This window comes from Aythya fuligula, chromosome 2 (assembly GCF_009819795.1).
Source record: "Aythya fuligula isolate bAytFul2 chromosome 2, bAytFul2.pri, whole genome shotgun sequence".
NCBI classification, from domain to species: domain Eukaryota; kingdom Metazoa; phylum Chordata; class Aves; order Anseriformes; family Anatidae; genus Aythya; species Aythya fuligula.
In genome coordinates, this window is record NC_045560.1 from 5,095,070 (window position 1) to 5,121,088 (window position 26,019).

Here is a 26,019-nt window from a genome sequence, read left to right on the forward strand (position 1 = left end):
AAGGGGGAGCTGCTCAGGAAATCTCATTAGGAGAGAGCAGCACCAGTGATGGCTCCAGCCCGCACTCTTCAGAGCACCCACAGATACATAAGAGGGAGTAAAGTGGTGTCAGGCACCTCAGATCATCAGGAGGGGCTCTTTTATGCTGTATAGTTCTTACCTACTAGCTTATATGGTTTCTGGTAGGCTGCACGGTGCTTTTCCACTAGGTTATACAGTGTTTTTTAGGGTATATGGAACTTGTCTACTAGGCTGCTGTAGACTGCATGGTGCTTACCCACTAGGTTACAATTTATTTATTTATTTATTTATTTTTAGGTTAGATGGTGCTTGCCCACTAGACTATACAGATTCTTGTAGGATATATGGTGCAGAAGGTGCATGAGTGAGTAAAGATGTTGCACTTAGCATCACCTGGAGGTGTTGGTACCCAGGTCGGTAAAATTACAATCACAGGTAGTACAACAGGTCCAGACCTCCTACCTGTCCCAAGAGCACATTTTGGGGTGTTCCAGTGCACGGGCCAGGCTGGCAGCAGGTGTTGGGGTGGCAAAAATGCAGCAGTTTGGGTTCATGCTGCATGGGAGAGGCAAGCGCAGCTGGGCTGGAGACCTGCAAGCAGCCCCCCTCACGCTCCTGCCAGGCTACAATGGAGGGCCTTGCTGCCGCCTGCAAATTAACTGGATATCTTATCACTTTTTAATTAAAAACACGCTTGTATATAATGTACTTGGACACCTACGAAACAGCATAAATAATAAATGCAAACAGCAGCAATTTATCGGTACAGCGGGGTTTAGCTGGATCGGTATTGATTCCTCTTTATGACTACATATTCTTACAGGGGAAAGATAATATATTTCTTACTCACACAGTGGTTAATTACTGCTTAAAATAAATCAATGCTAACTGGCCAGGCAATATAACCCATCAGTTGTGCTTAAAATAAATTAATCAATGTGATTTTCTCAGAACTGAATTTGGGGGGTTATTTACATTTTTAGGTGTTAGTAATTTGCGTCAAAGAAATCTTTGGCACTGATAACAAGCACTTCATTAGCTAATTAAGCTTATAAAGCAGCTCAGTGACTTGCTTAGTTCACTGAAAGTTCAGAATTAAGCTGACCAGAAATGCAATTATTTTAAAATTTGAAGTGAATCAATCAATTAAACAGGAAAAACCTTGCTGAAGAAAGCATTTATTTCAGCTGGGAAGAAAGCAATTTTTTTTTATTTTTTTACTATAAGGGATTTCAAACACGTGTAAAGGATAAAATTGAAGCAACCTTAAAAGCAAGAAAGGGTTTGTAAGTTAATTATTTTTTCTTGGTTTTCTAATCCCAAGCTGAAAAGCGCAGATTTTTTTGATCATAATTCTTACAGGCTCGCTCTTTTTTTTTTTTTTTTTTTTTTTTTTTTTGGCAATTCAGCAAAATCTGACACAAATCTGCAGGGCATTTCTGGATAGCTGAATTTCTTTATTAAAAAAAAAAAAAAAAAAAAAAAAAAGTTTGGCTAAAAAAATACTATCACTGTGATTTAGACCTCTTTGAATGAGAGAAGAGAACCTCATGTTCCTTGCTCCTAAAGTCTCCCTGTGCTTTGTGCTGAGGACATTATTAGGGCAATGTCATCCTATTGGAAAAATCCGAAACCCAGCTCAGAGCCTTACTGAGCCACTTTGCTCTCTCCAAAGCACCTGAAAAGCACAGAAAAAGGGTGGAATTGAGCAGGAGGAGAGGACGAGGCCCATCCTGCCGCAGGCCAGAGCCAAGTGCTGCTGAGGTGTGGGGTGCCATTTATCTAACGCCAGATATCCACCGTAGCCTTCTATTCTCCCCTGGATCCCTTTATGATCAGTGCATAGAAGAGAAATGGGCACTTTTAGAATGAGATTTGCCTGCCTTAATTTGAGTGATGGATTTAGGAGGAGAAGAAACTCACCCTGAGCCTGTTTGTTGAGGAGGCCACCCGGGGTGGCCATTACTGGTGGAGACACCAACACTTGGCTGGGTGACTCCACTCATATCACCAATACCTTGGGCCCTATCCAAGTCCAGTCCTGAGTAGAAACACTCGTGCTCAGCTTTACCTGCTCACCACCAGAGTGCCCTGTGGTGCTCACCAGCTTCAGTGCCACCGCTTCTGCAAGGCACGTGGTGCAGGCAGGTAGAGCTCTGCTCAAACTCGTCAACTTTGCTGGAAATTTCCACTTTGGCAGTGTAGGAGCCCACTTCTGCTGTCCCTTGAGGTATGAGGAACAGCTCTGTCGATAAATGATAAACCAGGCTTGGCTTGTTCACAAATATTTGGTCATTTCACCCCAGCTGGCACACAGAGCTCCAGGCAGGGGAGGAGGACAGCAGTGGCTGTTCAGCTCCTCCTGTCAGCACAGGGAAGAGTTTGGGGATAGAAGAGGAACCCAAACCCAAACAGAATCACACAGAGCTCAAACGAGATGAAATGTGAGGATGAATAAGGAGGTTTGGCCAAGACTTAGGATCAGCAATACCTTTTTGATAGACGGCCATGTCACGGCCATGTGCCTGAAGATCCAAGTGTCTGTGGGCATAGTGAGTTTGGGAAGCCACCAGGTTGTAAAGTAAGCTCATAACTTCTGGATGATTTACAGTGTTGGCTAGAAAAGCATCCAGACATGATTTAAAGGCTTTGTGCATGGGTCATAAGGAAGTGCTTCCACTGGTTAATCACCTGATCTGTTAAAATTGTATCTTATTTCTCCTCCTGATTTTTCTGGCATTAATTCTCACCCTGTGGTCACCACCCCAGAAAGGCTGCAGAGCTACCTGCTCTCACAAATCTGTTCCTTACATGGATATTGGCAGACCTGAAATATTAAGATATTAAATGTCTTATCATTTTCTTCTGGATAAGCCAAGTCAACCAAACAACTTAATTCTTCACTTTTATTATGGAGCAGATGGCTGCTCACAAACAACTTCAGAGGCTGGGTTTTGGTCCCATCCCATGGGCTGGGATACTCTTGCAGGCTGCCAAAAGGCTGAAGCCCTTGGATTTTCTGTGTCAATGAAAATGTTGAACCCTCAAGTAGGATGAAGAACATATCATTTTGTTTTCAGGGCTAACCAGAAACCTGAGGTTCTTCATTTGTGAGATAAGCAAAAGAACCAACAGATCACAGGCTAGGAGCCATTTTCCAGCTTGTCCATCTTACCTGGAAGACGCCAGGTACAGCACACTTTGAGAACCACTGTATTTTATGTCCTTCTTCAGGTTTCAACATGCAATCTAAGGATTAGACTATCCAGAAGCATCTTTTGTAGCATCCGGACAAGCTGCTGTTCCAGTGCTGCCTTGGTGGTGTGTCCTAGGAGCCCCCAAAATGTGAGACAGCCCTTTCCCATGGGGCTGTGGAGTAGAAATATAAGATGAGGGGTTTACATCCACAAACAGCACTCGTGATGTGATGTTAAAGCAGGAACTAGCTTGTAAAAGGAGGCATGGAGTGAAAGAGCTCAAAAAGCCTGGCTTATCCTAACTCACCATGGAGGCAGCCCTGTTTCTGTGCTGCACTGCACTGAACTCTGTGGCAGATGGTCGAGAAGGTATTGTCTGGCTGCGCTTGGTTCAAGCAACCTCCCAAAGTGCTTTTTGCTGTAATTCCCTGTATGGCTGCACAATTAGCGCTGCTCTGACAGGTGGTGGACTTGTAAACAGAGCACTTGGACATTGCCTAGCAATGCCCCGACGCACGATCCAGAGTCCTGCTCTTTGTACAAGTACCTTGTTTTGCTCAAGTTTCTAAAGAGAGGAGAAATAGCACAGCTTCTGTTTTGTAACAGTGACTGAAGGAATACTCAGACCCTGGTCTGGGTCCGTTGTTGCTCCTCCAGGTTTTGTGTCCCTACGTAATCCCCGGTAGCATCTAGGCAAGAAACTGCAGTAGTATTTTAAATTAGTTCTTGAGGTATGGGAGATTGCAAGGGTCTTTGTGGGTGTGAAGCCAAACATCCCCCTTGGCTCAGGACTCAAAGGTTGTGTTGTCTGGGGAAGGTTAAGCCATAGGAGAAAATGCAAGTGCCTGTGACTCCATGTGCATTGCTCTAGCTGGACATTAAACCATGCTGTCCTCCAGGAGCACCCAAGGCTGATGTGGGAGCCCAGGGAGGAGAGAATCTCTTCTTTGCATGGGAGAATTGAAACTGGAGAGGCCAAAGAATGGGACAGCACCAAAGCAGGGTGCAGGATCCACCTGAGCATCCTCTCCTGTGTGATCCAATGGTCATCTATGAGATGAGCCCAGATGCTGGAGCAAACCAGCCTGGCTGCAATACAGAAGCAGCATCTCTGATCTGGCCAAAAAGGAACAAACAAATGAATAAATGACTAGCCCAGTAGTCCTGGGACAGGCTCGCATCCAAAACTCATCTCTCCCCAGACCGGGGTGCGGACTGTGATACAGGGTTCTGGTTTGAGCTGCTCTCAAGCAGAGACGTCAGGGATGCTGGCTAAAGGCTTTCATTTTTCACTGCAACATCGTCGCCTGCCAAATCGGCTGAGCTGGGAAAACAATCTATAATTGACTACAGAAGCATGAGGTTATAATGATTTACCCTTTTTCTGAAGCATGCACGTAACCTCTGCCAATTAGCCAAAAGTTAGGCAGACTTTTTAATGACAATGCGTCCAGAGGAAGGAGGCGCTTGCTGGGGGGGCCGTGGCTGCAAATTGCCATAGCCCAAGTCACAGGACAGAGGAGCCTGAGGTCTGCCAACACAAAGAGGAGAAGGCACAGCGAAGAGCTTTGCTCAAAGATGAGCATGGAGCATCTGGCTTCCCAGCTGGGAACGGGAGGGAGGCTGGCACAGAGGGGAGCTGGTAAGCGGGGTTTTGCTGCCAGGTTGTAGGGACAGAGCTGGGCCCTTCCTTCCTCATCATCACACAGCACCTACATAGAACTCTGGTTCATGGGGAGCAGAGGTAGAGACAGTGGTGGAAGTCTGTCCTCTCCCATGGGAAGACATGGGGTTATGGCCAAGGGTTGTCCCGGTGTGAATGACAAGTGAATGACTTCTCCACCTGATGCACACAACCCGAAGAGATGGAGTAGCCTGGAGCGAGTATTCCCACACTGAACCCAGACCCTGTCCCAAGGAAATGGCCTCCAAGTGCTAACCCATGCGTAGCCTCCTGGGACCCACTGCACCCTGAAGGTCCTTCTCCCCCTTCCAGGTGCCCACAAAACCCCACCCAGATCCGCTGCTGGTACAATTTCCAGGCAGGAAGGAATGGAGATGTGTCATGCTTGATGCCCCAGGGCAGCAATGGAGGTGCTGCAGGGAGAGGTGTGCAGGAGGGCTGTACACAAGATTTCCTTCCGTGACCCGACCCTATGATGTATTTCTGTTGCCTCTGGCAGCACTGTACAATGGGTCGCACCACATGCTCGTGCACCATGACACTTCTGTCTTAAAAGACACCCCTTCCAGGTGTACGCCATGGGTTCAGCTTATCAGAGTCTGGTTCATACTTCTTCCATGGGCGCTGTTCCTAAAGAAGGCTACAAAGGCAAGCAATCTGGGACCTTTTGCTATACAGATCTGAACAGTCATTTCATGTCATACGCGTGAGAGAGATCCTGTCTATGCCAATGCCTCCCAGATGTCACAGCACTGACCAGCAGCTGGCATCAGTGGCATTGCTGGGTATTGAATTGGCTCAGAGGGTGTGAATGTGAACCTGACCCTCCTGAGCCCTGATGCATGAGCCACAGCTTCAGAGGACTAGATCGTGGGCTCAGGGGCTGGCTTTGGCAGGCTTTTTTGGGCTCCACTTTTCAGATCCAGCTGTGCTGCAAACACAAATCACAGTTTTGCGTTTTAGATTACATTTTTATATATGCAATAAATTAAATATATAACATATTTTACAATAGATTCAGACTGGACTGCATATAAAAGTCCAGCTTCTGGCCCTTCCTGACCAGCACACTAAAAAAGCCGCAGAAAGGGATAGATTAAGTGCAAGTGCAGGATCCTGACAGCCTGCAAAATTTTGCGAGGAGCTTGGGGTGTTTGCTCCATGCCCTGCACTCCCCATTTGATTGAGGCAGTCATCGCTGCTTCTGGCAGAGCCACTGCAGACTTACGGAGTGGATGATACACGGCATGGACAAGGAAGAGGAAAACATCTAATTCCTTGCTTTGCTCCTGAAGTCAGTCCAAGCTTGAAAAGAAGAAACCAAGCCAATTTCTGCGCTCAGATAGGGAGCCCCCTCTTTCATTTCTCCTGGCGCTGTATGTTTTGTACTCCACCTCTCATGTTTACTATCATATTGGGCACAAACATTTTTGTTGCTAGGAGGGTCCCAGGCAAGATTTGCTATCTCAAGAGCCAGAGCAGAGCAGGCTTAGTGCAGAGACTGCTTCAAGTAGCAAGTTAGGGCTGACAGGAGTGAGGATTCGGCTCCAGGTCCACATGGAGAGGACAGGCTGTGAGCCAAAATGGCAGTGATGGTGAAGTTGGGGAAGACATCAAAGCCTGCAGCCCACATTCCTGCAGCAAGGTTCAGTCCCACAATGCTGAGCCTGCAGACATCAGGCAGGCAGCAAGGAGCCTTCGATGGTAGGCACAACAGCCCTGGGGAACTTCCCAAAGACTGAGACATGAACAGAAATGTCGAGTCTGCATTGGACAGCCTTGCTCTGCAGATGGCATCAGCAGCAGAGGAAGCAGGCTGCCTTGCCACAGCTGGTATCCCTCGGGTCCCCACGCACCGAGCTAATTTCTCCCTGCTGGTGCTGCCCTCCGGGCTTGCTCAGGGATCTGTGCGTGGTGCAATGCAGTCGGCCCCGCCATGTGTCAGGCACATCTGGCTGCTCAGGCAGCCTGCCAGGGAATTAGGGCTGTGCAGCAGGAGCTTGCACATGAGCACACGGGGCTTTGAATGCCCCGTTTCACATGAGCCTAGACGTGGCCTCTTTGACTGCAGGGCAGATGCTCTAGGGTGATGTTCTGTGCTGCTGATGGCCAAGGCCCATCCCTGATGATGTGGGAAGAATTTAGGACTCAGCCAGGAGGAAATAATTCCCTTGACAGTAGGCTCATGGAGAAAACACAATGAAGGGACAGTAGGTAGCGTGTTGCCTCTTTGTTATCTCATGAAAAGAAACTTCTATCACACCCCAGGGGGCTAAAGACTTTCAGGAATGTGTTTCCACAAGTCTAGGGGCTTCTTTTGCAGAGCAAAACTCAGGGCTCATGGAAAGCCATTTCTGCTCTCCCACAGCACCTTGGTCTCAGTGTTTATGGGTGCCTCGTTGTCCAGTGTCAGATGGTCCTCACCTGGAATCGTGCTCCCCAGCTGCAAAAAACTCATCCAGATTTCAAAGGCTACACAAATTCCAATCTCTGTTCCAACCCGTGTTTGTTTTCCTTGGGTCCCTCTCTTCAGCTAATTAGCTGTTGTGTTTATTGGAAATAGGAGACACATTCCTGACGAAAGTGGAAGTGCTGTGTTTAATGGAGCCCGGCAAAAAGGGGAACATTTTTTGAACAAACAAGTCTCACACTGCACTGTAGTCTTCAAACTGTGATGAACCCCTGGCTGCTGGTAGTGGTGGGGATCATGACGTGCAATTTGCATAAGACCTTCACTAAATATTCCTTTGGAGGCCAATGAATATAAAAGAAGCTTGGCTCTCGTCGGGTTTGATCTCAGAAGTGCAGGCAGGGAAAAAATGCTCAGCATCTACGTGAGCAAAACTCTTTGTCTTCTTCAGTTCAATTGCTACTTTCGTTTGTCTTTAATAATATGGTATTTGCTCACTCTCAGACAGCCGTTTGCAAGAGTGTTCGGATCCAAGGCTAATTTGCTCAGACACTTGGCTCTCCCAAAGAGATCACTAAAACTCCTAGTACACGGAGTACTTTTCTCGAATGTTAAAGCATTTAAAGCCTTATTCTTCCTTGTCCTACCTTGCCTAAGTATTTATACCTAGTCAGAGACAGCGTAAAAACAAGTTAATATTTCGACTGGGGAATGTTTTACACCTCGTTACGCAGGTGGAAACAGCACAAGGGTAGAAAAGGGCCAGGCCATTTCCAGTAGTTAATTTTCTTGTTCCGGTCAGCTCCTAATTTAGGCCAGCCCTGCCCCGCGGTGGTATGTACAACCACGCCGCTGTTCCTTGCCTGTTTCTGGGGGTTGATTCTGAGTTTGCATCATGCAAAGCCTACAGTTATTTTCAATCCCATTTTGGCCTCAGAGCAAAGGGAAGGGCTTTCCACACAAGGCCTCTGAGGGTGAAGTGAGGGCACCAGCTTTGGAGCCCCACCAAAGAAACACCTTGCAGGTGGGTCAATGGCCCATCTGGCCTAGGATCGCCCATGGTATAACCAAGGCTCACCTGGCTTTTGCAGTGTCTCCACGCATGAAGGAGAAAACCAACCAGTGGGTGGCATCCCTGCCCATGGCAGAGGGTGGAATTAGATGGTCTTTGAGGTCCCCTCCAACCCAAACCATTCTGTGATTCTGTCATCCAGCATCACATCCCACCGCATTTGAGTCCCTGGGCATCAGTGTTGCAGACATCAGCTGCAGATTAGACCTTGTGTTTTCTGGCCAGAGGATATGAGTGTGTCCTATGGGGTTGCCAAGAACAGGTAAATCTGTATTTTGGGTCGTGGCTCACCCCAACCGTGGGTCTATTTCTTCCTACCATGCCGCAAATGATGAGAAAGCCTCAAGCCAGAAGAGATGATTGCATTGTCTCAAGGCCCAGGATAGAGCAGACCACATCTGCTTGAGGTCTAGCACCCAGGGATTGATGGCGGTGCCAGAAAATGATCTGCCAGGATCCATGGAGAGGGAGCATGGTCCCCTCCCTGGAGCAGCAAATTGCCTCACTGCGAGGGGGGAAACACAAAGCCTTTTTCCTGGCTGGAGCTTGGCTGGCTTTGCCTTCCAGCACCACTTCTTGTTATGCTTTGCTGTGACAGAGTAAAGACCTCTTTAATACCTCTTTTTTTTTTCCTTTTTTTTTTTTTTTTTTTTCTCCTCAGGAGAAGGTACTTATGTGCTGTAACGTTCCCCCAGTCTTCCTTCCGATAAGCTAAACACAGCGAGCTCTGTACGTCTCTTGCAAGCTATTTCTTCCGGCCCTCGTATCATTTTTGTGGCTGTTTTTGGCACCTTCCTCAATTTTTCAACTTCCTTCTGAAAACATGGGCATCAGCGCAGCACTCGGTGTTCCAGCGCAGGCACTGTTTAATCAGCAGGAGGAGGCAGAGGGGGCGGGAGGAGGAAGCCCTGGCAGCACGCATCACTTCGTCGGCCGCCCTCTGCCTTGGGATTTGCTCTCTCTTCCCATCTACAGAAAGACAGAGCTCTCTGCCAGAGCACTCCTGTTGTCCGAGCTGCCGCCCAGGAGTGCCAGAAGGCTTTGTCATGACCCCCTGTGCTTCAGCTAGTTTTATGTTTGCTTCTGCATTGAACAAGCACACACAGAGAAAACACTGAAAAGAGGAGGCTGAGGGGACGCCTCATCATGGCCTACAGCTTCCTCATAAGGGCGAGTAGAGGGGCAGGCACCAATATACTCTCTTTAGTGAGGATAGGACACGAGGGAAAGGTGTCAAGCTGTGACAGAGGAGGTTCAGGCTGGACATCATGAAGAGGTTCTTCACTGAGAGGGTAGTCATACACTGGAACAGGCTCCCCAGGAACGTGGTCACGGCACCACGCCTGTCGGAGTTTAAGAAGCGGTTGGGACTGTGCTCTTAGTCATAGGTCTGAATTTTTGGGTAGATCTGTGGGGTGCCAGGAGTTGGATTCAATGATTCTTATGGGTTCTTTCCAACTTGGGATATTCTGTGATTCCATGAAGGCCTGATGGCCACATTGCACAAGTCTTGAAAATCAACTGCCTGGCCTAGTCCTGGTCGTAGTCCCTCCTGGCTCCGTACAAGGGGAGCCCAAAGAGCCGTGAGTCTCAAAGCCAGCCCAAAACACGTTTCTGCAGCCCATCAGCAGTTCAATGACAGCACAAGTTATGGATGCAATTCCCATGTCCTCAGCAGCTCTGACTTTCAAGGATGGTGTCACCACTACACCAGTAACAAGCCAGGTCTGAGCTCTATGCCATGGTGTGATCCGGGCAGCACAGGGACAGATGGATAAAATCCCTAGACCTAAGACTTTTGGGCCCCCATGCACAAAAGCAGACTCTCCACAACGCTACATATGTAATCTGTGAAGAGACAACCCATCCAGAAAGACAACCGGAGAGGTCCTCCCGGCACCATGCTAGTGGCTGCAAGCACAGGCAGGACTGCAGGGCTTTGCAAGGCAATAGACCACACCAGAAAAGCAGTGAAGTAATGTCTTATTACAACAGGCAGACTTTTCCAGTGCTTTCCTAGAATGGAAAATGCTTTGAAATTTAGTTTCGTGAGCACCACCCTCTTCATTATGAAGTTCATGGATCAACTTCTACTGCCCACCATCAGACAGCCACTTTTCCATAAAATCTTTTTTTTCTTTTTTCTTTTTTTTTTCACAGTTGGTCATATTCTTTCAATGCAGAAAGGAGGCCTAGAATAGCAGGTTCCTGAATAAATTGAATAAATTCTCTTCCCACTTACGTGAGTGCAAACTTGAAGTTTCTCCCCCTTGGCGTCTTTGCTATTTAGTCTGTGTTTCCAATGGAGTAACCAAACCAAGTGGGGGCTCTCGGCCCCAGGCCTGCACGAAATGAAAGCTGTTGCTGAGACCTGTCAGGAAAGTCACACACTTCACTGGATGATAATCATGGAACAAATGAGTGAATAGTTAATATCCAGCCAGCGACTAGCGTGGTCACCAAAGGAAACATTGAAGAAATAGACCAAAAGTGGAAAATCTTTGGAAATTAATCCAGATTTTAGAACAGGTTTGATATAGATTGTTGTGAGTGAACGCTCTACCCACTGGAGCAATGTGAGATGCTTTTTCTCCTCCCTTTTCCTCCAGCTTTATGGAGCTGAGAAAAATGTCCCTGAGGCTCAGTACCCACAGGTGCTCTTGGAACAATAGCAGCCTGGGCTGAATTCAAGATATGCCCAGAAAAACATTACTCATGGTTGCTAGACATTTTTATGGACCTCCTCAAAGTATCCCCTGAGTATCCTGCAAATATTAACATACGAATCCTCACGCTTCCTTCCTCTAAAAGGCTGTTATTGCCCAGACTTTAAAAGCAAGGAAGCTGAGGCTGAGAGGTGAATAGACAGGCCAAGATCTCGTAGGAAACCTGTGGTCTTTGTGCTCTGGATGCTCCTGACCGGCAGAGCCTTCGCCTGGCTTCTTGCCCGCTGCGGACAAGGAGGCGGAAAGGTTTGAAGTGTGGTTTAAAGGGGAGTTTTCAAGGAGGAGAGGCTCTAGGGCAGCATGGGGCTGGTTTGTCACCTGCCTGCAGGGAACAACAGTACGGGGACCTATGGATGCACCACAGGGTGAGATATCTCCCCACATGCAGGTCCATATGCCACGTCTTCTGCACTTTTCTTTTTGTTAGGGCTATTAAAAAGTCAGGTGCTGCTGTCGTCCCTTCATATCCAGCTGGATGAAACTCAGAGGGTACCTAATAACCCCCACTGTGCACTCCACGATGGCTTCGCTTCGTTTAAAGTTGGTGCTGGCATAAAGTTTGCTAGCTCGACCCTGCTCCGGCTTCTTCCCCGAGATGACAGCGAAAACGGCAGTGTGAGTGCCTGGAGGAGCTGCTGGCTGGAGCCCAACCTCGGGCTGTATGATTTTCATTAGCACTAACGAGCATCGAGCAGCTGACGTCCTGCTTTGGAAAATGACTGTATCTCGAAGTATTCATCCCAAATTGATGCGCAAGTGGAGCAAGAGGATCTGCAGCTCTGGCTTTCTCAGCTCCGCAAAGGGACTTAACTGTCCCGGGGTTTTCCTGCTTTTGGTCTGTTTCGGTGATGGTGACATTTGATAACAACTTTGTGTATAGTTCAGAGCCTGCTTTCCCAGCTCCCCCAGTCACATCAGAAATCAATTTTTTTTTTTTTTTTTTATTTATTTAAATAAACGCGTAGCTCCTGTGGTTCTAAAGTGTACTCGAAGTCTCCCTTTGTTTTTTAAGATGATTTTATGAGCCTCTCATCGCTGTAAGGAACAGCTCCAAAAAGTGAGCAGCACTGCAAGGTCCAGTCCCTCGCAGTGAAGCCAGCCAGGAAAAATACCCCACATAAGTTGGTTTAAAAACAAACAAAAACCAGACATGTTTTTCCTCGGTTAATCTCAAAATGCTGAGGGGCCTCCATTAGAATTTTTGGGGCCGTTCCTTCTTGCAGCTGAGCTGGGGATGCTCTGCTGCCCCCAGAGCTTCTCAGCCATTTGCTGTCCTTCTCCTCCACCAAAAATCCTGTCCCTGCCCCAGCTGGCAGCCACTGGGATGCCCCACGAAGCCAAGTCCTCAGCGCAGTTGCTGCCTGCAGCCAGGCTAAAATTTCCCTTGTTGAAGCTGGAGGTGCCAAGGAAATCCCTGGGGCAAGAGGGCAGGAAGGGAAAGGGTTCATTTCCCTCATGGCCCTGCTCTGATCACCGTGCTGTCCTTGAGGTCCCTGCACGCCCTGCTGCACACATCCGAGGCTCCCAGGAAATTCTTAATCGAGCTGAATCGAGGGGATTTATTGCCGTGCATCACTGGAAATAAAGGAACTGCTTAACAGACAGCGGCGCGAGCTTTGTGGCCGGCAGCAGCAGCAGAAATTCCCTATGGTGCTGCTGCCCACCCGGCCATCACCGCCAGCCGTGTCTCACCCTTGGGCTGAGGGCTGATTCACGGCTTCCACCGTGCTCCATCACCTCCAGGCCTGCAGCAAAAACCCGCTGGCAGCCTTTGTGTCCCTGCTTGCGATCGTTTCCACCGCTCAGAGCGAGGACGGATCCACTCCCTCTGTAGCCAGAGAGTGAGAGGCAATAAATAACATGGCCATCCAGGGGGAAGGCAGCCCTCGTATGTAACCGGTGGCAAGTAGAAGGACTGGCGCTGAGGAGGGACTGGGGAGATGAATAATAAGATATATAATATATATCTTAGCTAAACGGCAGCTGTGAGAGGCAGAGCTCAGCTCCATACGTTTTTTCAGGAGCATATCTTAAGACAAAGAATATTTAGTGACAGGCCAAGGGGACAGCAGACAAAAAACTGATGGTTTTTCAATCTGTCTTAGCGAGAAAAATAAAGTCCATGTAGATACACTGGAAGTGATAAATGCCAAGTAAGGAAATGCCTGAAGAGTCTGAACGCAGACAGAGCAGCCGGGATGGAAATAGAAAGTTTGCCTTTGCGGTGAGTGGCAGGGATGGCTTATCAGAGTGCTTACATCATTTGTGCTAAAGCAGGACCAAAAACACCACAGCTCCTTTGCTCCCCCTTGGTGCTGTCCTCCACCCATGCTGTGACCTGCTTCACATCAGGGGCTGGGGAAGGGCTTAGCACATGGATCTGCTCCCTCCCCATCGGCTGGCACGATGCTGAATGCCACAACCAGCTCAGCTCCCAACCTGCTTTCCCCCAAGTCTCTCTCCCCAGGGTTTTTGCTTGGCCCCCTGTTCCCTTGGAGATGTCCGTGAGCAGTGGTAAATCAATCCTGCATGGATTTGCTGCTGTCACAGCCGAGGCAGAACATCCTCGGGGTGTCAAAGCCCCAGACAGGTGCTGACCTGGCTCAGGAGCAGGTCGTGTCACCCTCTGGGAGAAGGAGAGGACACGTCCTGCTGGGCAGCTTCCAGGACCATGCCCTGACTCTCCACCGGCTCTCCCCCTTGGCCATGGGCTTAATTTTCTGCACAACGTGCTCATTTGACAAAACTCAGGTCGGCACTGACATTTTGGTGGGTGCAGTAAGGCAATAGTCCTGTCCTTAAATAAATAACTTCATCATAGTATCTAGTACAAGTTCAGCTTCTACTAGAGGGCACAGATGAAGGAGCTGGGGTGAAAGGATCCCAATTTCCAGCTGTGCTTCCAACCTGATGCATCTTCTTGCCTGATTCAAATTCTCCATCTCATCCTCCCTGTGTGTTATGAGGGGTAAGGATGCTGCCTCCTCTGAAACTCTGCAGAAACGGAGCTGTGCTGCAAAATATGTGTGGTATGGGGCAGTGCAAGCAGAAATCTTCCTCTGTCTTCCATACAGGCTGAGGGTTCCCCTGGAGAAGGTTAACATCAGGAAGGAGCAAGTATGGAAAAGAGAGACATTATTTTAAAATAAGTGTTTGACTTCTAGAAGCCAACAGAGCATGTCTAACTATAGACTGACCATGTCCTCATTCCCATGCTGATTGGAAAAAAAATATGAAAAAAAGCACTAATCAAGCACTCGTGAACACTTTTTTCCCACTAAATGTAATTTAATTATAAACGGAGAGTGGCCACTGCCTCGCTGAGCATTTGAGGGCATGTATCAGCTCCCGGGTGATTCCCTACCATGTCTAAGGGCCGTGCTGCTGGGGATGGAGCTAGGCACATGTTTAACACGAGGCATGTGCCAAGCATCTTGCTGATTCAGGGCTTTTCTGAGAAGGTGCTGCTGTCATTGTTTCTCCTTGGAGCCTTTCCCTCTGCACATGTGAGCAGACGCATCACAAATGTCTGGAAGAGCAGATCATTTTGCAATGCTCTTCCAGACAGTAAATTCAAGACAAAAATTTATTTGGTTTGAATATTTTGGCACTTGTGAATGTAACATTCTTCTGCTTCTGTTTTCCTCTGCTTTCCACTTAGAACAATATCAACATCAAACTGCTCATGGACTCGGCTCTCTAGTTTTTGGGTAAAATAAGCCTGTAAGTGAGCAAAGATCTTTGCAGTGGCTCCGGTCCTCTCTCCAGTCTAGCCTGTGTCTGGGTGCAGAAGATGTGTTCAAATCCCAGCTGAAGGTTCTGGAATTTCATATTCCCAATGCCTCTGGGGCCTGGCAGGAGGAAACCAGCCTGCATTTAATGGGTCTGCCACCAGGAAATCAGACTGCGTCTCCCAAACCTTCTGCCTGATGGTGTTCCCCTCGTCACCTGTGCTGCTGCTTCTCCATCCCAAGGCTCAGACCCAAACCCATCCCCACTGCAAGTTCCTAGAGGGATGCTGGCATGGCCTTCCTGATGGGGAATGTCGTAATTAATGCTGCCTGTACACCGCTGAAATGTTAACGCTTCTATTAGCACACTTTATTGACTAGCTTTTAACACCACAGGTGGCTTTTCAAGAGCTCAGGCTTGATTTAAATCACATCCCTTTCCCATTGCTTTAATTATGGAAATGGCCAGAGCAAGGGAGTGCATTTCTGGAACCCAGCTCCCACGGCAAGCAGGAGGGAGGCACGGCTCCCTGGTTTTGTTTCGGAGCAGGTATGTGGAGATCGGGAGCACAAATGGTGTGGATGCCTCTCAGTCACCTGGCCCAGACCTTCCCAAAAAAAAACACCATCCCAGCACGAGATGGGATGGGATAGGATGGGATGGGATGGGATGGGATGGGATGGGATGGGATGGGATGGGATGGGATGGGATGGGATGGGATGGGATGGGATCCCACCTCTGCATCCAGACCTTGGCTTCCATCCCACATCCTCCAGCATCGCTCTTTCTCTCTGTCTCCCACCACCTGCTCCAGGCTCATTTCACAGCTTGTCCTGGGCCTCTCCCAGCACATTCCCCTGGGTTCTTCCACCAGTGCTGGCCTTTGAGAGAAAGCCTCTCTCCCCTGGCTTTATCTGCACACCATTCATCGCGCTAAGCTCTTGTGCTGTCACATAAAACCGTGAGGAATGAACCCAGTGACGAAGCAGCCAAAGCCAGAGGAGGCAGCAACCCTCCTGGTTATGTTTTGGAGCCATCAATTACACCCTCCAGCAATGGGTTAAGTAGGTCACTAAAAAGTGAAAATGCTGGAAAAAAAAAAAATTAAGAGTTCAAAAAGCAGCACCTCTTCCTCTCCCTCTTCCCTCTCTGCAAGGATCCTAACTCACAACCCTTTACCTGTGTGCTGGATGCTGTTATTTATGCCAAAGGGTTTTGGTGCTGCCCCTACTGTGGCTGTAAATTTTTATTGCCCTGGCTGCTCTGACGCCCTGCCCGAAGGGTTTGCAGTGGGATAAATTGGGTTAGCCTGCTGTGGGGCTGTGAGGTTGGTGGTGGCATATGGGAGGGGATGGCAGGAGCAGTGTGTGTCCCATTATCATGGGATGGAAGGCATCTGTGTAGCCAGGGGTTTATTTCCATGGTCGCTGTCAAGCTAAGGGGCTGCTTGGCTCAAGAAAATATCCCCTGAGCACAAACATAGGAGGAAGAGGTGATGAGCAAGTCCTCAGAGCTACCACAGGTAAGGACCAGACAAGACCGGTCCACGGGTACAGCCTGGTACTTTCCAGTAAGTCAGGGCTTATAAATCATTTTGACAAAGTAATTAAAGCACGTATGTGCTATGATTTATAATACTGCCTCTCACTTAGAATACCCTAGACCATAACGCCTCTGGATAAAATGATGTACAAAAATAAGGGAAAACCAGTCTGAAATTGGGCTGAAAACTTGTGTTCTTGCCCTTGCAGTGCTTAGCCCTGCATCCAGAAGGACTCCAGACTGATGGCACTACTGTGAATCAGCACTGCAGCACCTTGGGTGGCTGCTACAGCTCAGGTCACTGCGACTGGTTTCCAAAACGTGAGTCAGAGTGGGACTCGGTTTTCTGAACAAATCCCCTGTGCTACCTGACCAGGAGCCATGAGGAAGGCAGGGCACAAGCTGAAGGCACAAAGAGCCACCTTCCTGAAAACATACTCAGGGGAAATCCTGTTGCAGAGATGATTACACAAGTACACGTACGGATGGAGAGCTTAGACTGACCTGCAGCTTTCAGTGCCATCATTACTGAAATCCACCAGACCAATCCCCATGCTTTGGAGGCCAACTGAAGCCATCAGGAAGATGTTTGCTATGTGGCATTGCTTGCCATAAAGGGGAGAAATAAAGTAACTTAGCATTGGGCTCATCCCATGAGTAGAAGAAGAGCTTTTGTCCTGGAGGTTGAACAAGGAGGTGATGCGGAGAGTTTGGACAGAAGGGAACGGCCCCTTGTTAATGTGCAGTAATGAACTGTGAAGTCTTCACCAGGATTTATTTTTCACCCAAGCATCGTGGTGTCCTCTGAGGGCTAGTCCAAAATACAGGTGACAACCACTGTGTTCCAGCTCAGCAGCAGCAATGCAGGGAGAACGACTCAACCAAAGGAGAGCTAGCTAGGAAGGAAAATGAGACAATTTTCCCCCCAAATTATTACCCAAATAATAGCAGAAAGACTAGGTTGGGGGGGTGCTTTGAAAAGTTTCCTTTTTTTTTTTTTTTGTCTAGACGTGATCAGGTCTGTAATATGCGCATTCATTTCCCTCTCCCCCTCCAAATCATCTGCCAGTGAGTGACATTTCGGTGGAGTGGCATCCTACTGGTATATAAATGAAGCTTTTATGCATTTTTGGAAGAGGTAGTCGTCTTTTCAGATTCTTGGAATTCAAGTCAAAGATGCAAAAAAAAAAATTTAAACCTGCAAAACTTTTTTTTTCCCCCAACAGATGCTCTATGCAAATGTTGAAATAAGTGTATTAATATCGAGCTCAGCCATCTGGTTGAGTAATTTCTCAAGGGGAAAAAAAATATTGCAGCAAGAGGAGCATGAAAAAAACAAAGCTGGATGGCAGGTTTCCACGGGGCACGTCCCGTCAGGTCGCAGGGACTGATGAACGAGTTTTCCAGCAGCATCCCCATTTGATGCACCTTGCGACACCATCAAGATCACCCTCTATTATCTTATTTTAATTCCTCCAAGGCTACTCAGTTTTCCAGAGTTTGAAGGGCCTGACTGACCCAAAGGCAATGTGCTCAGCTCTTCATCCCAGGGGCACAGTGAGGCTGATGGAGAGATGTGGGCAGTTTTAGGGCATGAGCCACCTGCCTTGCCTGAGCTGAATCGTGCCCTCCTGGGCTCTGGGGGCAGGCATGCAGGAAGGCTCTCCCAGTGCCCTGACCTGGATGCTGGGCTGGAGAAGGAGGCAGAGTGGGGTTGTCCAAGTGGCCAGAGGTCAAGCATTCTCCAAGACTAAGAGCAGAGGGCATGCTGCCTTCCTCCTCCTCGGCATCCTGCATCCCCACAGGGGTCCCGTACACCTCCAGCCTGGAGCAGGGCATTGCCCTGATCTCTCCATCACGTGTGTTTGCTCCCTGGACCCTCTGTGCCACCACCACCACCTCCCCAAGAGGTGGGGAGCACACAGAGCCAGCGAATCTGCCTTGTAGGAGGGGGACAGGCAAATATCCATTAAGGCAAAGACTCGTTAAAAATAATCAGCGTCCCTTTCAAGCTCCAGAAAGCAGCACTGTCAAACAGAGCTGGGCTGAATGGGTGCAGATGAGGGGAGCAGCTGTGCACAGTCAGTGAGGGCTGAGCATCCCTGGGGCTGCACCCCGCTGAGGACCCGGGTCTCTGCTCCCCTCCGGCTGCACCCCAGCCTCCAGAGGAGGTTGCAAGCCATGAGCTTGCAGTTTCTGCATGCCCTGAGCACCCCTTTCCTGCCCCAGGTGTGCTTCCTCCATGTCCCAAGGTGTAGTGCCAGCCCCAAGCCCTTATCTCAACTCTTCCTTCATGGCACTGGAGTGAGGGTGGGGAGAAATAATTCAGCTGAGGCGGGTCATGAATCCCATGTGGGATATCTTCCCCCTTTTCCCCATGCTTCCTGCCCCCCAGCCCCTTGCCCAAGGTGCCTTGGCCAAGGGACGGCCACGCTCTGCCCCTCACTTCCAGCTAACTGCATTAACACAACCTGGACCTAATCAGCTTATTCCAGCTCTTGTTTGGGCTTTTACGGCTGCCAAAATAAAACCTCATTCACAAGATGCATGAGTGGAGTTCAGCAGCATGAACCCAGCATGGAAGAGAAAGCAAAAACCAGATTAAAGGCAAGGGGAAATGCTGAGGACACAGCCTCAGAAGACAGAGGGATATCTCCAAAGGACGCTCAACACTGGCAGCTCAATTAATGCAGCTTAATTTATTGGGCAAATTGTTCAACCTTCTGTTTTTTTTTACAGCATCCTTCTCTTTTTTACAGCAACACTAAGTGCATGTCCCTCACCCATACACGTAAAGGGGCATTGCTGTGGAATTAGGATGTGGGTGGTGGATTTAGGACATGGGCAGAGCCAGGGCTGCCAGGGCTGTGCCAGGAGCTTGGTGGGCAGCTCTCAATCTGGAGGATCCCTCTGCTTATTTTGGGGTCGATCACTTGAGGCATTCAGGAGGCTAACGAGGTGTTAAGGAACTCCTCTGGGCTTGGCTTCTGGGTTGTTTTTCTAGCTTATTTTCGCCTTGGCTCGGTGTTCCCAAAACATCCACCTACCCTTGTAGCCCAGGCAAGTCCGTGGCGGAGTGGTGCCCTTGGCTCATTTCGGGAAGGTGTTACTTTCCCACCTGGAGGTGATCCTGCATCCTAAGCCCATATAAAACCCAGCACAAAAAGTCCTTTTCAGTGTTCTCCTGTGTATTATCACTGGCCTCCATCACTTCAGGGCCTCCAGGCTTTACCATTTCTTGTGTTAGCCAGAGCACTGGGCTGGGGCATCATCCACGCCAAAATTCAGCAGAGCTGGAGCCCAGTCCCTGCCCCACACTTCCCAGTGCCAAGGGGCACAAAGCAGAGACCCGTGGACCTTCTCAAGGCTAGAGGTGGACTTGGATTTGCTCAGTCTGACTTCCAAGTAGCCACCCTGCAGGAACTTCCATCTGGTGCTCAGGGCCTGCAACCTTCTCTAGGATAACCCACATGAACCAAAAGACCAGGAAAGCTGTCTAGTTTTTATGTTATTTCCCCATAAATGTACAGGGAGGCTAGCTGGAAGGTGCTAACGAGGCACTTAGGGGAAGATAAGCTCTGTGTACTGGTAGATAAACACTATTTTACTTTTCAAGGGTGGGAATCTGGGTCTTTTCATGAACTGTCATTAATCAGTGTGGTAAATTCTTCCTTTGGAAAGCTGAAGCATCTGCTTTGTTTTTTTTTTTTTTTGAACCACTTGCCCCATAGCACTGACCTCAGAAAAGCATTTCCAAGGGCGTCGGTAATGAGCAAACGACCTTTGGTTTGTGGAAAGCAGCATTAGTGGGATCCCACATCACTGTCCAGAGCAATGCATCAGGAGAAACGAGGCTTGCAGCTGAGGAATTCAGCTGACAGTGCAGCCCCTGTGCCATTTCCCCCCATGCAGCAGAAAACAGCACCAACATCCATCGTGAGGCCAGGGGATGAGAAACACCAGAGATCAGAGATGAGAGAGAGGCAGCAGGGAGCTGCTCCTATTTACTGCAAGAAGAGGGAACGAGGAAAAAATGAAGCTCCCCTTCCCAAGGAGTGTTTTGGTTTGTTTTTAAGATGCAGGATGGATGGCTGCAGAATTCCCCACCCCACATACTTCTTCCCATTTACCCCAGCACAGACGAGAGTGATTGCTCAGGGGGCAATGGCACGACCCGGGAGGCTCAGCCCATCTGCAAGCACACATGAGGAGTTTCCCCTGCACACCCTGGATGAACCAAGTCACACTGGGCTGAGCTGTACCCAGCTCCGATCAAATATTAAGCGAGTGAAGATCATTCTCTGCTCTCCCATTTGGGTCTTCCTTGATTTCTGGCCAAGGAAGTCTCTTCTTCCTCTGCCATCAAGATGGGGAAAGGATGCTTAAACCCAGTGCAAACTGGGCTCCTTCTGGGTAAGATGCTCCCAGCAACCCAGAGACAGAGGGCACTTTCTGTGTTTCCCAAACCCATGTCCCAAGAGGCTCAAAAAGCCAGGAGCCATGGGCAGAGGGAGTCCAAATAACTCCTCTGATAACAACAGCAAATGAAAATAACTCTGATACCAACAGCAAATGCAGGATTTTTGGTTGCTGCATTGTGGACCCTTTCCCATCACTCTTTTGCCAGTATAGTGTTGATTTTTTTTAATAATAAAAGCTAGAAAAATAATTTTCTGGCTTTTTTTTTTTTTAATAATAATTTTACAAAATTAAAAGGCACGTTTTCCACCACCCGCACAAAGAGAACCATCAAAGGCAGCCCTGCACAGAAGCCGCATTATGCTTGGAGCAGCTTCCCCTGGCCAGGCGGGACGCGGCGCTCCTTTCCAAGTCTCGGAGTGCTTTAGCGAGCATCCATCCTCCCCGCGGATGCTCAGGATGGCCAGGGCCAGCAACCCAGCAGCTCTGCTCCTGGCCAAGCACGATTCTGTGCAAACCACCAGCCCCCGTTTGCTTTTGCAGGCTCGGGATCCTGGGGGGGTGAAGCTATTTTTGTGCCTCGCTTTGCACAAGGGTGAGCTCTCTGCAAAACGCTGGGGCAGGTGAGCCAGCCCGGGATGAAAAGGGCACCAATGTCACCTGGAACAGCGGTGTTTTGAGGTCTGGGGTCAGGACCCCGTGGAGGGAGATGCCTGGAGAGAGCCAGCTTTGAAGCTGAGCCCCCTGAGCCAGCTGGCAGCTGGGCTGCCATGCAGCCTCTGCTTGCACCTCTCGAGATAAATCCCTCCGACCCAGGCTTCCAGAGCCTTTGGAAATGAAAACAGGTGGGGGTTTTCTGATGCCAGTAAGCACTAAATAACAGCAGGCATGTTTGGTTTCAGCCCCTCGCTGGAGGTGTTGATGAAGCAGGGTAATTTAATGGCCATTTAGTGCCTCGGGCTCACAGTGCCTAAAGCCCATAGCTCAGGGCTGTGACAAGCTAACCACAGACACCTACCCTTGACCTGTTGCACTGGGCTCTCAGTGGACCAAAGGAGGGTCTTGTGGAGGTGTGATCCATTGGACACAGCCTGGACACTCACCTCTCTGCACTCAGTGGACCTGCAAAGGGAGATGGCACAATGAAATCCAGCGCTGGTGCCCACCCTGGGCATCCCTGGGGGAAGCAAACGGAGGTGGTAGCACGGGGTGAGGGGACACAGCCACCATCCAGGGAGCTTGTTCCCATCTCCATATAGCAGACCAGACCTGCCCAGAGCCCAGTGCAAGGGGAAAGGAGACCCAGGCAGGAAAATATCCCAGCAGAGCTCCAGATCTCCAAGCAGACAAAGCATTAGGATGTTCCCTAGTGCTGGGGTGCATAAATATTGCATAAGCTGCAGCGAGGAGGAGAGCAGTGCCTGGATCCCAGCAGAGCTGCATGCTGGGCACACAGTGACCTGCAGCTGCACTGAGCATCCCCCGGGGGCTTCTGCTTCCACACGGCAGCTCTTCCACAGAGACTGGCCCTGAGGTTTCACGCTTGTTGTCCAGACCGAGATGCTCAGTGAATCCCATGCAGCTAATTACACCCCAGCTCAATGCCACGCAGTCCCTGGTGCTGTTTCTCAGGCTAACGAGCAGCACCCAGCAGGGCAGTGCACATCCTTGCTGTGCCTTCCTCTTCCTCACCATGGGTGAGAGATGAAGGCCGCTGGTGGGAGCTCTTCTCTGCATCAGGACACCGTGGCACACACTCCACTACACAGCCTGGTTTGCTGCAGTTGGTTTGGTTTTGTGGTATTAGAAGCTTTTAGGGGCAAGGCACAAAATGTGACTTCGCACACTGTAGGAGCACACACAAGATGGGTTAGGGTGTGAGTAATCTGTTACAGAAAGAAGAGAGATCCCTTCTCTTGAGGCTTTATCTTTTGGCTACATTCCCCAGGACTTTGCCATTTTTCAGCCCCTACCTGGGCTGAGCAGCTCCTTTTGGGATCTGTCCATGCATTAACGAGGTCTAGATCAATCTTCTGGTCCTGGAAGGGCTCGTTCAGCTGGCAGCAGCTGAAACCCCTTGATGGCACACGAAATCCAAGCAGTGCTGATGCAGGCACAGGTGGGGGACAAGCAGGGTTTGCTGCCAACCACTGCAGCTTGCCTTGGGAGGACGAGAGTGGAGGAGGACAATCTCCACCAGCACGATGCCAGCAGCTCCTTGGCACTGAGCATGCAGCCAGTGCCATGGGGCATGGGGAGGGCTGATGTCTGTCCTCAGCCCTAAAACAGGGGAGGTGTCTTAAACCCTGATGGGATGAGGCCCTGGCAGGGTGTGCAGGGGTCCCAGGTGCTCCAGGCTCACCCACAGGGATGACCAAAGGGAGTTGGATGCACAAAGTGCCTTGTGGGGCACCTGCAGCCAAAAAAAAACCTCCTCCCACAGCCAGGGGATGGGCTGAGGAAGGATCAGTCCAGACTTTGCCTCTCCTGGTCAGCAGGAGGAGAGCATCCCCACCTCAGGACTACCACTTCTCCAGATCCACATTGCCTTGGGGAGCCCCGCAGCCAAGGGGAGACAGGAGGCTCCAAACCTCCCCTCCCATCAGAGTCTGCAAGGAGCTGGCCATTTACACCAGCTCAAAACCAGCCAAGCACCCCCCAGGATCCTTCAGGGTGAAATTCCCCCAGCTTCAGCCTGCAGCTTCCAAAATCCCACCAGTAATCCCCCGGCACCCGGAGCATGGGGACACACAGGGACACCCACTCATACCATGAAGGTGCTCCTTGCTACCCAGCTCACGGAGCCGTGCTTTTCACCTCTCTCCACCCCACCCCAACACATTTTTCTTTTCTCCTCAGCTGGAGCAAACCCCGCAGCGATCCCAGCGTGACTAATCCCGTAATGACGGCGATCTCCCCGGCCTCCCATGCAGCCCAGGGAGGTGCCAAGCACCATTAGCAGGCTGATATGCTTTGCTGTTGCATAACCAGCTGGATCTTCCCGGGGGAAAACGAGCTGAATTAGACCGTCTCCCGCACTGGAATAGCAGGGACCAAGGGGGATTTCCGCAAGAGAGATTGTTGTAAAAGGAAACTCCGAATGACGCCACCAGGAACAGCCTTGAAAAAGTGCTGTCATCGGGAAAACGCTCTGGTGTGCTGAAGAGGAGCCTGGCTATCTCAGTAGCACACATTTATGTGGTTGTGAAAGTGAAGGGGCTCTGTCCTTCCATGCTTCTTACACCAGGATCCACACGCTGCAAGGGTTTGTTCACCTCTTCACTCCAGGACCAAATGTGTGTGCCAAAAAGTGCAGGAGAGGTTATCCAGCACCATAGCTGTCATAGATTAGTACGTCCTCTTACTCCAGAGGGATTTTCAACTAGATTGAAAATTAACTAACTAAATAAATCAGTTTTAGAGGTAGAGGTGGAGTTTGTAGGGCCGCTCAATTCTGCTGGCATGACCAAGGCAAGGTCCTGCTCACCATGGGGGACATGAGACCCCAGGAAAAAGAGGAGACTGCTCTGGCAAGGTCCTTAGGCAGACTCCTGGCTGGAGCAAGGTCTGCAGCCAAGGAAGATGACATTCACAAAGATTCATTGCCACCGAGACTTGTGTCTGGAGGGAGGGAAGCTCACCTGCAAGACCTCTGACGTAATTCCTTTCCTTGCGCCTGAAATCACACACCAATGGCTGGAAACTCAGCAGAGAAAGGCTCCAACTTCCAGACATTAAGTGTTGAAAAGCGACATACCTGGTGACTGATAGCACCATGCAGGACATCTCTTCCACTTCACTGCAGCTGCCAGCAATAACAGCCTCTGTGGGCTCTGATTTCTGAGCTCTCCTGGCCCAGGGGCACGTGGTTGCCCACCCATCCCCTCCTGATATTCACGGGGTACAGCCACACGCCAATATCCCCGTGTACACCTGCAGTGTCTCCTTGCTTTTCAGTTAACTTTCCCTAATTTGGGAGCACCAACCTGCACATAGGACATATAAATGTCCCAGACAGCTCTGTCTGTTATGAATAAGTTTCTATATATGTGTGAAAATCCCTGCAGCCCCTGAAAAAATGGACCCCCAGATGCAGATTTCATGATGCTTTTCCCTCTCCACAGGTGGAAACAATTTTGAGCAGCACATAGAGGCTGACAAGAGAAGAAGGAGCAGGTCAGCCTCTGGCATCGCCCTTTGCCAGTGACCAGAGGTTTCCTAAGTGAAAGGAATTTCACTTAGGATTAGAAAGTGATTTCCTAATTTGAAGTGTTACACGAGTGGTTTCTTGCCCACCACAACTATCATGCTGTAGGCTGAAGAATGACGTCTGCTCCCATCACGTTGGTTTGGGAGATGGATGTTGGTCAGGACATCACTCAAGTAAACCCAAAACTCGTTCTCATTAAGAGCATTCAGCGCTTGTTGAATGCTTAATGAAGAACTTTGCAACGTTTTGTACAATTATCCCCATTTCTCAGAGGGGAGATGGGGAAAGGCAGAACCAGCCCAGGGCTGGGATTAGCACTGAAGTCAGGTCTGTCAGCACAGCCTTTCCCCGTGATTCACGTGGGAAACAGGAAGGCAAGAAGGTGTTTGGGGGGATCTTTTTCTGGGGAAACAACAGCCTTCCTGAAGTACCACCGAGAATTTATCCTTTTTTTTTTTTTTTCCTTTTCAGCTCAGCCAGGCTGGAAGAAGTGTCCTCCAGTGCATGCAGCAGAGCTGCCTTTGATGCTCTGCTTTCAGATAGCTTTGATCTCCAGCACAGCAATTGCCCAGGGCCTTCTGCTGGAGCAGCTGAGCGGAGAGCTGTTCGTTTCTCCTCCTGTAAAGAGGTTCCCCCGGGTTTTGGTGCACACACATCCAGAAAGCCATCACCAGATGGATGTGAGCACACTGATGCTCCTATGTACACTTGCACAGCTCCCGTGCTGGACACGTGAAGTCCCTGCTGGGTGTTGAAGGGCCCTGGGCATGCTTTGTACTTGTACCTGCTAAAAAAAAGAGGGGATATTTTCTAATGCACAGGTTGCCTGGACAATCTGCCCAGTGGTTTACGCACACACACACCCCTCTTTCTCACCAAGGGCCTGTTAAAGGATATCGGATCGACCTCCACTTTATTTATCATCGCCATCACTTGCTCTGCCTTGCCAGAGATTGATGGCTGCTCCCAGTACTTGCCATCCCAGACCTCAGTCAAAAAATACCCT